Source organism: Arachis hypogaea, chromosome 19 (assembly GCF_003086295.3).
Source record: "Arachis hypogaea cultivar Tifrunner chromosome 19, arahy.Tifrunner.gnm2.J5K5, whole genome shotgun sequence".
Lineage (NCBI taxonomy): Eukaryota > Viridiplantae > Streptophyta > Magnoliopsida > Fabales > Fabaceae > Arachis > Arachis hypogaea.
The window spans coordinates 94,468,761-94,479,816 of record NC_092054.1 but is presented as its reverse complement, the minus strand read 5'-3'; the positions used below and the strand labels follow the sequence as shown (position 1 = coordinate 94,479,816).

Genomic DNA, 11,056 nt, shown 5'->3' with positions numbered 1-11,056 from the left:
CCGAAACCATTAAAGAGGAGGAGGACGTGAATCCCAAGGAGGAAGACCTCCTGGGAAGTCCAGTGATCAATAAGGAGTTTCCCTTTGAGGAACCAAAGGAATATGAGGCTCATCTAGAGACCATAGAGATTCCATTAAACCTCCTTATGCCATTCATGAGCTCTGATGAGTATTCCTCTTCTGAAGGGAATGAGGATGTTACTAAGGAGCAAGTTACCAGGTACCTTAGTGCAATCATGAAGCTGAATGCCAAATTATTTGGTATTGAAACTTGGGAAGATGAACCTTCCTTGTTCACCAATGAACTAAGTGATCTGGATCAACTGACACTGCCTCAGAAGAAACAGGATCCTGGAAAGTTCTTAATACCTTGTACCATAGGCACCATGATCTTTGAAAAGGCTCTGTGTGACATTGGTTCAGGGATAAACCTCATGCCCCTCTCTGTAATAGAGAAGTTGGGAATCTTTGAGGTACAAGCTGCTAGAATCTCACTAGAGATGGCAGATAACTCAAGAAAAGAGGCTTATGGACAAGTAGAGGATATGTTAGTAAAGGTTGAAGGCCTTTACATCCCTGCTGATTTCATAATCCTAGATACTGGGAGGGATGAGGATGAATCCATCATCCTTGGAAGACCCTTCCTAGCCACAGCAAGAGCTGTAATTGATATTGACAGAGGCGAACTAGTCCTTCAATTGAATGAGGACTCCCTTGTGTTTAAAACTCAAGGTCATCCTTCTGTAAACATGGAAAAGAGACACAGTAAGCTTCTCTCAAAACAGAGTCAACCAGAGCCCCCACAGTTAAACTCTAAGTTTGGTGTTGGGAGGCCACAACCAAACTCTAAGTTTGGTGTTGAACTCCCATATCCAAACTCTAAGTTTGGTGTTGGGGAGTCTCAACAATGCTCTGAACATCTGTGAGGCTCCATGAGAGCCCACTGTCAAGCTATTGACATTAAAGAAGCGCTTGTTGGGAGGCAACCCAATTTTTATTTATCTAATTTTATTTTTATTTTTATTGTTTTTCATGTTTTATTAGGTTCATGATCATGTGGAGTCACAAAATAAATATAAAAATTGAAAACGGAATAAAAAACAGCAGAAGAAAATCACACCCTGGAGAAGGATCTCACTGGCATTTAAACACCAGTAAGGAGCATCTGTCTGGCGTTCAACGCCAGAACAGAGCATGTTTCTGGTGTTGAACGCCAGAAACAAGCAGCATCCTGGCGTTCAGACGCCAAAAATGCACAGTGAAGAAGAGCTGGTGCTGAATGCCAGAAACAAGCATCTGGCTGGCGTTCAACGCCAGAAATATGCTGCATCTGGGCGTTGAACGCCCAGAACAAGCATCAATTTGGCGTTTAAATGCCAGAATTGCATGCAAAGGCATTTTACATGCCTGATTGGTGCAGGGATGCAATTCCTTGACACCTCAGGATCTGTGGACCCCACAGGATCATCTCAGCATCTGTGGACCCCACAGGATCCCCATTTACCACCACTCACTCTTTTCCCTCTTCTCAATGTTCATCCTCTCTTCCCAATAAACACTCTTCCCCAAAACTCTTCACCAATCACCTCAATCTCTCTTCTCTATCACCACTTCACCACTCACATCCATCCACTCTTCCCCATAAACCTACCTCATAAACCCCACCTACCACCACTCACTCTCTTCCCTCTTCTCAATGTTCATCCTCTCTTCCCAATAAACACTCTTCCCCAAAACCCTTCACCAATCACCTCAATATCTCTTCCCTATCACCACTTCACCACTCACATCCATCCACTCTTCCCCATAAACCTACCTAATAAACTCCACCTACCTTCAAAATTCAAAATCAATTTCTCACCCAAACCCACCCATATGGCCGAACCTTAACCCCCCTCCCTTCCCTATATAAAGCCCTCCATTCTTCTTCATTTTCACACAACACAACCCTCTTCCCCTTCTTGGCCGAATATACCTCTCCCTCCTCTCCTCCATGTTTTCTTCTTCTTCTTCATCTATTCTTTCTTCTCTTGCTCGAGGGCGAGCAATATTCTAAGTTTGGTGTGGTAAAAGCATAAGCTTTTTGTTTTTCCATTACCATTGATGGCACCCAAGACCGGAGAATCCTCTAGAAAAGGGAAAGGGAAGACAAAAGCTTCCACCTCCGAGTCATGGGAGATGGAAAGATTCATCTCCAAAGCTCATCAAGACCACTTCTATGATGTTGTGGCCAAGAAGAAGGTGATCTCCGAGGTCCCTTTCAAACTCAAGAGAAATGAGTATCCAGAGATCCGACATGAGATCTATAGAAGAGGTTGGGAAGTTCTAACAAACCCCATCCAACAAGTCGGAACTCTAATGGTTCAAGAGTTCTATGCTAATGCATGGATCACAAGGAACCATGATCAAAGTAAGAACCCGAACCCAAAGAATTATCTCACCATGGTTCGAGGGAATTACTTAGATTTTAGTTCAGAAAATGTAAGGTTGGCGTTCAACTTGCCAATGATGGAAGAGAATGCACGCCCCTACACAAGGAGGGTCAACTTTAATCAAAGGTTGGACCAAGTCCTCATGGACATATGTGTGGAAGGAGCTCAATGGAAGATTGACTCAAAAGGCAAACCGGTTCAACTGAGAAGACTGGACCTTAAGCCTGTAGCTAGAGGATGGTTGGAGTTCATTCAACGCTCAATCATTCCCACTAGCAACCGGTCTGAAGATACTATAGACTAGGCCATCATGATCCATAGCATCATGATTGGAGAAGAGGTGGAGGTTCATGAGATCATACCTCAAGAACTCTACAAGGTGGCTGACAAGTCCTCCACTATGGCAAGCTAAGCTTTTCCTCACCTCATTTGCCATCTATGCAATTCGGCTGGGATTGACATAGAAGGAGACATTTCCATTGAGGAAGAGAAGCCCATCACTAAGAAAAGGATGGAGCAAACAAGAGAGCCCATTCATGGAGCTCAAGAGACGCATGAAGCTCATCACCATGAGATCCCAGAGATGCCTCAAATGCACTTTCCTCCACAGAATTTTTGGGAGCAAATCAACACCTCCCTAGGAGAATTAAGTTCCAACATGGGACAATTAAGGGTGGAAAATCAAGAGCACTCCATCATCCTTCATGAAATTAGAGAAGATCAAAAAGCAATGAGGGAGGAGCAACAAAGACAAGGAAGAGACATAGAAGAGCTCAAGGACATCATTGGTTCCTCAAGAAGGAAATGCCACCATCACTAAGGTGGATTCATTCCTTGTTCTTACATTCTCTGTTTTTCGTTTTCTTTATGTTAAGTGCTTATCCATGTTTGTGTCTTATTACATGATCATTAGTATTTAGTAACTTTGTCTTAAAGTTATGAATGCCCTATGAATCCATCACCTCTCTTAAATGAAAACTGTTTTAATTCAAAAGAACAAGAAGTACATGAGTTTCGAATTTATCCTTGAACTTAGTTTAATTATATTGATGTGGTGACAATGCTTCTTGTTTTCTGAATGAATGCTTGAACAGTGCATATGTCTTTTGAAGTTGTTGTTTAAGAATGTTAAATATGTTGGCTCTTGAAAGAATGATGACAAGGAGACATGTTATTTGATAATCTAAAATATCATAAAAATGATTCTTGAAGCAAGAAAAAGCAGCAAAGAACAAAGCTTGCAGAAAAAAAAATATAGCGAAAAAAAAATAGAAAAAAAAAGCAAGCAGAAAAAGCCAAAAGCTCTTAAAACTAAGAGGCAAGAGCAAAAATCCAATAACCCTTAAAACCAAAAGGCAAGGGTAAATAAAAAGGATCCCAAGGCTTTGAGCATCAGTGGATAGGAGGGCCTAAAGGAATAAAATCCTGGCCTAAGCGGCTAAATCAAGCTGTCCCTAACCATGTGCTTGTGGCGTGAAGGTGTCAAGTGAAAACTTGAGATTGAGCGGTTAAAGTCAAGATCCAAAGCAAAAGAAGAGTGTGCTTAAGAACCCTGGACACCTCTAATTGGGGACTTTAGCAAAGCTGAGTCACAATCTAAAAAGGTTCACCCAGTTATGTGTCTGTGGCATTTATGTATCCGGTGGTAATACTGGAAAACAAAGTGCTTAGGGCCACGGCCAAGACTCATAAAGTAGCTGTGTTCAAGAATCAACATATTGAACTAGGTGAATCAATAACACTATCTGAACTTTGAGTTCCTAATAGATGCCAATTATTCTGAACCTCAATGGATAAAGTGAGATGCCAAAACTATTCAAGAGGCAAAAAGCTACAAGTCCCGCTCATCTGATTGGAGCTATGTTTCATTGATAGTTTGGAATTTATAGTATATTCTCTTCTTTTTATCCTATTTGATTTTCAGTTGCTTGGGGACAAGCAACAATTTAAGTTTGGTGTTGTGATGAGCGGATAATTTATACGCTTTTTGGCATTATTTTTAGTATGTTTTTAGTAGAATCTAGTTACTTTTAGGAATGTTTTCATTAGTTTTTATGTTAAATTCATATTTCTGGACTTTACTATGAGTTTGTGTGTTTTTCTGTGATTTCAAGTATTTTCTGGCTGAAATTGAGGGACTTGAGCAAAAATCAGATTCAGAGGTTGAAGAAGGACTGCTGATGCTGTTGGATTCTGACCTCCCTACACTCAAAGTAGATTTTCTGGAGCTATAGAACTCAAAATGGCGCGCTTCCAATTGCGTTGGAAGGTAGATATCCAGGGCTTTCCAGCAATGTATAATAGTCCATACTTTAGCCGAGTTTAGACGATGTAAAAGGGTGTTGAATGCCAGTTCTATGCTACTGTCTGGAGTTAAACGCCAGAAACACGTTACAAGCCAGAGTTGAACGCCAGAAATACGTTACAAACTGGCATTCAACTCCAAGAATGACCTCTCCACGTGTAAACTTCAAGCTCAGCCCAAGCGCACACCAAGTGGGCCCCGGAAGTAGATTTATGCATCAACTACTTACTTCTGTAAACCCTAATAACTAGTTTAGTATAAATAGGACTTTTTACTATTGTATTAGTCATCTTGGGACGTCTAGTTCTTAGATCATAGGGGCTGGCCTCTCGGCCATGCCTGAACCTTTCACTTATGTATTTTTAACGGTAGAGTTTCTACACTCCATAGATTAAGGTGTGGAGCTCTGCTGTTTCTCATGAATTAATGCAAAGTACTACTGTTTCTCTATTCAATTCAACTTATTCCGCTTCTAAGATATTCATTCACACTTCAACATGAATGTGATGAACGTGACAATCATCATCATTCCCTATGAACGCGTGCCTGACAACCACTTCCGTTCTACCTTCGATTGAATGATTATCTCTTGGATCTCTTAATCAGAATCTTCGTGGTATAAGCTAGATTGATGGCGGCATTCATGAGAATCCGGAAAGTCTAAACCTTGTCTGTGGTATTTCGAGTAGGATTCTGGGATTGAATGACTATGACGAACTTCAAACTCGCGAGTGCTGGGCGTAGTGACAGACGCAAAAGAAGGGTGAATCCTATTCCAGTATGATCGAGAACCTCAGATGATTAGCCGTGCTGTGACAGAGCATTTGGACCATTTTCACAAGAGGATATGATGCAGCCATTGACCACGGTGATGCCTCCAGATGATTAGCCATGCAGTGACAGCGCATAGGACCATTTTCCAGAGAGGATGAAAAGTAGCCATTGACAATGGTGATGTCCTTACATAAAGCCAGCCATAGAAAGGAGTAGGACTGATTGGATGAAGACAGCAGGAAAGCAGAAGTTTAGAGGGACGAAAGCATCTCTATACCTTTATCTGAAATTTTCACCAATGATATACATAAGTATTTCTATCTTTATTTTCTATTTATTTATTAGTATTTTCGAAAACTCCATAATCAATTATTATCCGCCTGACTGAGATTTACAAGATGACCATAGCTTGCTTCATACCAACAATCTCCGTGGGATCGACCCTTACTCACGTAAGGTTTTATTACTTGGACGACCTAGTGCACTTGCTGGTTAGTTGTATCGAAGTTGTGAATGAAAAAAAATGATTTATTAAGACGTGCATACAGAGTTTTTGGCGCCGTTGCCTGAGATCACAATTTCGTGCACCAGAAAGATGGACCAAAGAAGGAACTCCACCATCTTTTACTCTTGTGGATGCCCATGCTTTCCTCCTTTGAGTATACAGTGTACCAGTGTGGCTCTCTTGAGATTCACCTCCGAGTTGTTCGCTGCTGGGAGGATGGATCTCCTTACAATTTCGAACCACCCTTTTGCTTCCGGGGTGAGATCTGCAACTCTTGATGAACCTTGGTCTCCTATCTGCATATCTTTCCCAGTCAGCTCCTGGTACACAAATGTCTTGCACAATCTGGTCATGATTAGGGTTGTCCATTCTTGAATGGTAACTCTCTTCTTCAAATGGTATGGATCGCAACTTTAATGCCCTCATGACACTCATGGGACCAAAATCCACAATCTTTCCTCTCACAAAGCTTGTATATGACTCATCTGCCTTATCATATCGGACCGCATTTGCATAAAACTCTCTTATAAGATTTGCATTCACCTTAATGACCGGATCAGTAAGGAGCTCCCATCTTCTCTTTTCTACCTTCTTTGTGATTTCGGGACACTCAGTTTTCCTAACTTGAAATCCCAGCTCATAAATGATCTCCTTATCCACCATCCACCCGTATTGCAATGCATGGTGCAAGCTTCTAAATCTCTTTTCATCATACGGGTGTTGCTCCATAGGTTCCTTTCCCTTCCTTCTTTTAGAGCTCGAAGATGCCATGAATGATGGTTAATGTGTGAAGTTGGCAATGGTGTGGAGACTTTTGGTTGTTTAGGGTTGAATGCAATGAAGGGAGTGAAAGGGAATCCGAAATGGAGAGGTGTGAAGAGTGGGAATTTGAGTGTGAGGGGTACGTATGCACTAGGACTCACTTATATATGGAGATTATGAGTGAGTGGATGGTGTGGATTGATAGAATGGTTGCTTGATGGACGGTTGGGGTTGTGCATGGAGAAAGGACAAGGATCATCACTTTATGAGGGTTATTGGTTCGGTCTTCAAGAGTCTCCTTTCTTCAATGTTGCATGGCAACATTTTCCAATGCATTCCTTCTTGAGACAAGTGTGTAGTTTCTCTTCATGAAGTGGCCGAACCTTTCTCCTTTAATTGTCCAATCAATCTCCTTCAATGCTCCTCTCCTTTTCCCTATAAAGATCAAATAAGAAAAGTAAAAAAAAAAAAACAAGTTAAACTTTACGGCTAGAATAATAACTGTGTATCCTTATATGCACATTGGTGGCACCATGGGGTGACACCAAACTTAGTTTGGAGCACTGTGATGAAAAGTTCTGTTCAAAGCTCCAAGACTAGCATGCTCTGAGTTGCATCCATGTTTTCTTGGCATGCTTTGAACACCAAACTTGTTCTTCACTATATACTGCATAACAAGGATTTCACCAAGTGTTTGTCGAGTTTGGGTTGGAATTCATGAATATTGACTTATTCACTATTAAAAACAAATAAAACATGGGTTGCCTCCCATGAAGCGCTTCTTTAGCGTCACTAGCTTGATGTTTCTCCTTCATCAGGGAGGTTGATAATGCTTCAAGTCCTCCCTCTTGCCTTGGACTTATATCCATTGGTTGTATCAATGATCTCTACATGTTCCAAGGAGAGAACTCTGTTGATAGTGAAGACCTTAGGTAACTGAGATGGTACAGTGGGGAGATCAGGGGGGATATCTAGGAAGTAAGCTGAGATCACTTTATCCCCTGGAGAGAAGTCTTCCGTAGGGATCTTCTTGTTCCTCCACCCCCTTGGTACCTTCTTCTTTGTCCCTTTTGATGTTGCCTTGCTCTTGGTGACTTCTTCTTCTAAGGGAATTTTGTTGTTGTCTTCACATGTCTCTGGTGGTTTAGGTTCCTCCAGCTTTTCCTTGAGTTGTGACAACTGCTTATTTCCTTGTTCATCAACCAAGGGCTTTCCCAGATGGGCTAGTTGTGCTTCAGTGCTTGCTTCCTCTGTCAGCATCTCATTATGATCTTTGCTTGGTTCTTTGTTCTCTTGGTCTGATTCTTGTGAGAGTTTGAAGACATTAAAGCTGAGTCGTTCATCATGGATCCTCAATATTAGCTCCCCTCGCTCCACATCTATGAGTGCTCTGGCTGTAGCTAGGAATGGTCTTCCCAATATGATTGGGTGAGTGTGACTCTCTTCCATGTCCAAGATGACAAAGTCTGTGGGAAGAAAGTACTTCCCAACCTTTACCAATACATTTTCCACCACTCCTATTGCTTGTTTTTGAGTTTTGTCTGCCAGCCTTATGACTACGTCTGTGGGCATTATCTCATTGATCTTCAGCCTCTTCACCAGGGATAAGGGCATTAAGTTGATGCTTGCTCCCAAATCGCAGAGTGCTTTATCAAACATTGTTTCTCCTATGGCACAGGGGACATGAAAACTCCCTGGATCTTTTCTTTTCGTAGGCAACTGTGGTTGAATGAGGGCACTGCACTCCTTGTTCATCACTATAGTTTGGCCTCCCTTGAGTGAGCTTTTCCTGGGAAGCAGCTCCTTCATATACTTGATGTATGCAGGCATTTTTTGAATAGTCTTGATGAATGGTATGTTGACATGCAGAGATGCAAACAAATCTAGAAACCTTGAGTATATTCTCTTCTCCACAGCACCATTGAGCAGTTGGGGAAAAGGTGCATAGAGTCTCAGCAGCTCCTGTTGTGAGATTTCTGGTTCTTGATGATCTTTTTCCTTCTTCTCTACTGAGGTATCTTTAGGTTGTTCTGACAGCTTGCTTGGCTTGTCCTCAGTCTCCTTATCACTTATAGTGACCATCTTGCAATCTTCCCATCTTACTTTCTTTGTTTCACCTCTCGGATTCTTCTCTGTGTCACTTGGGAATCCATCTGTGGGTTTGGGAATTTGCTGAGAGAGATACCCCACTTGAGATTCCAACCTCTTGATTGTGTCTCCCTGGTTCTTGAAACTAGCTCGCACTTCCTCCTTGAACACCTTGTTGTCTTGAATCTCCTTGCCTATGCCTTCAAGTAGATTCTCAATCCTTGAGAGTCTGTCATCAAATGATTGTAGATCGTGATTAGAGGTGGAAGGATGAGGTAAGTTATTTTGGTTTTGATGTGGATGTGGAGAGGTGTTGTTATTGGGGTGTTGATATGGTCTAGATGTGAAACGTTGCTGCCTTGCATTGTTGGGATTTGGGCGTCTTTGATCAAGGCTTTGGTCTTGTTGATTTCCCCACCCAAAGTTTGGGTGATTCCTCCATCCAGGGTTGTAGGTCTTGGAGTATGGATCATGGTTTTGCCTAGGTGAATTCCCAATGTAGTTGGCTTGCTCCTGACTACCTTCTGCTTCTTCATTCACTCCTTTTTGGGTTGTTGATGAAGTGGAGATTGCTGCTACTTGGTTCCTCTCCATCTTCTTGGTGAGGTCAGCCAGCTGCTGGGTAATGAGCTTGTTTTGGGCCAGCAGAGATCTACATTGTTTAGCTCCATCACTCCTCTCGTGTTCCCTCTTTCGGAAGCATAGAAGTAGTCATTCTCTGCTACAGTTTCAATGACATCTATGGCTTCCTCAATGGTCTTCTTTTTGTTCAAAGATCCTCCAGATGAATGGTCTACTACCTTCTTTGATTCATATGACAGGCCTTCATAGAAAATGTACAGCTGCACCCATTCGTTGAACATATCTGGTGGGCACCTCCTTGTTAGGTCCTTAAACCTCTCCCATGCTTCATAAAGAGTCTCACCATCTTGTTGCCTGAAAGTTTGGACCTCAGCTCTTAGCCTATTAATTCGTTGAGGAGGGTAAAATCTTGCTAAGAATTTGTTCACCACATCCTCCCAGGTTGTCAAGCTCTCCTTTGGGAAAGACTCCAGCCACTTGGCTGCCTTATCCTTGAGTGAGAATGGAAATAAAAGCAGTCTATAGGCGTCAGGATGAACACCATTAGACTTCACTGTGTCATATATTCTCAGGAAGGTGGTTAAATATTGATTGGGGTCTTCTTGGAAACTCCCTCCGAACGAAGAGTTGTTCTGAACAAGGGTGATGAGCTGTGGTTTTAGTTCAAAATTGTTGGCATGGATGGTTGCCTTTTGAATGCTACTTCCACAATTTCCTGGGTTCGGATTGATGTAAGAGCCTAAAACTCTTCTATCCTCCCCAGCATGATTTGCTCGACCTCCTCCGCCATGGTTGTGAGTCTCTTCTTCATGATGGTTTTTCATGTTTTCTTCCATGTTTGGTTCAAAGTATTCCTCCTCTTCCTCAGCACCAACTACTCTTTTTCCTCTTGCTTCCCTTCTTAATCTCAAGAAGGTCCTCTCAGGTTCAGAATCAAAGGAAGTTGAAGCCCTGCTTCTTCTCCCTGTCATACAACCAACAAGTACAAGCAAGGAAAATAAATGCAGAAAGTATTTCTGTCAGAATTACTGTTAGTGTGAGTGATGCAATATATCAAACAGTTAGTAGGTTAGTGAAATGAATTGTAAATAACAAAGAAAAAGTAGGGGGAAGGGAAGAAATTAACTAAAACAGACAGTATATTACTCAAACAGAAAATTAAATCAAACAAAACAAAAATGCTCAATCTAATTATCTTCCAATTTAATCATTGTTGATGCACAATCAATCCCCGGCAACGGCGCCATAAACTTAATGCCCCAAATTTCCTTCGGCAAGTGTACTGAATTTGTCGTCAAGTAAAAACTCACAATAGAGTGAGGTCGAATCCCACAGGGATTGATTGATCAAGCAACTTTAATTAGAGGAATGTTCTAGTTGAGCGAATCAGAATTTGAGTTGAGAATTGCAGAAAATTAAATGGCGGGAAAGTAAATAACAGAAAAGTAAATGCTAGAAATAAGAGCTGAATGTAGATGACGGAAAGTAAATTGCAGAATCTTAAATGGGAATGGAGAAATTGCTCATAAAAGTAAATGACAGAAATTAAAGAGAATGGGTAAGATCAGAAATGGGGAGTTCATTGGGCTTACGAGATGTTGCATTCTC

General features: G+C 41.6%; 1 non-coding gene across 1 annotated transcript; it reads left to right on the top strand.

The window, feature by feature from the left end:
* Positions 1 to 9,724: 9,724 nt before the first annotated feature.
* On the top strand, positions 9,725 to 9,831 carry LOC112781198 (small nucleolar RNA R71). Its single transcript, XR_003191989.1, has one exon. It is a non-coding gene; the product is annotated as a small nucleolar RNA R71 (small nucleolar RNA).
* The last annotated feature ends 1,225 nt before the right edge of the window (positions 9,832 to 11,056 follow it).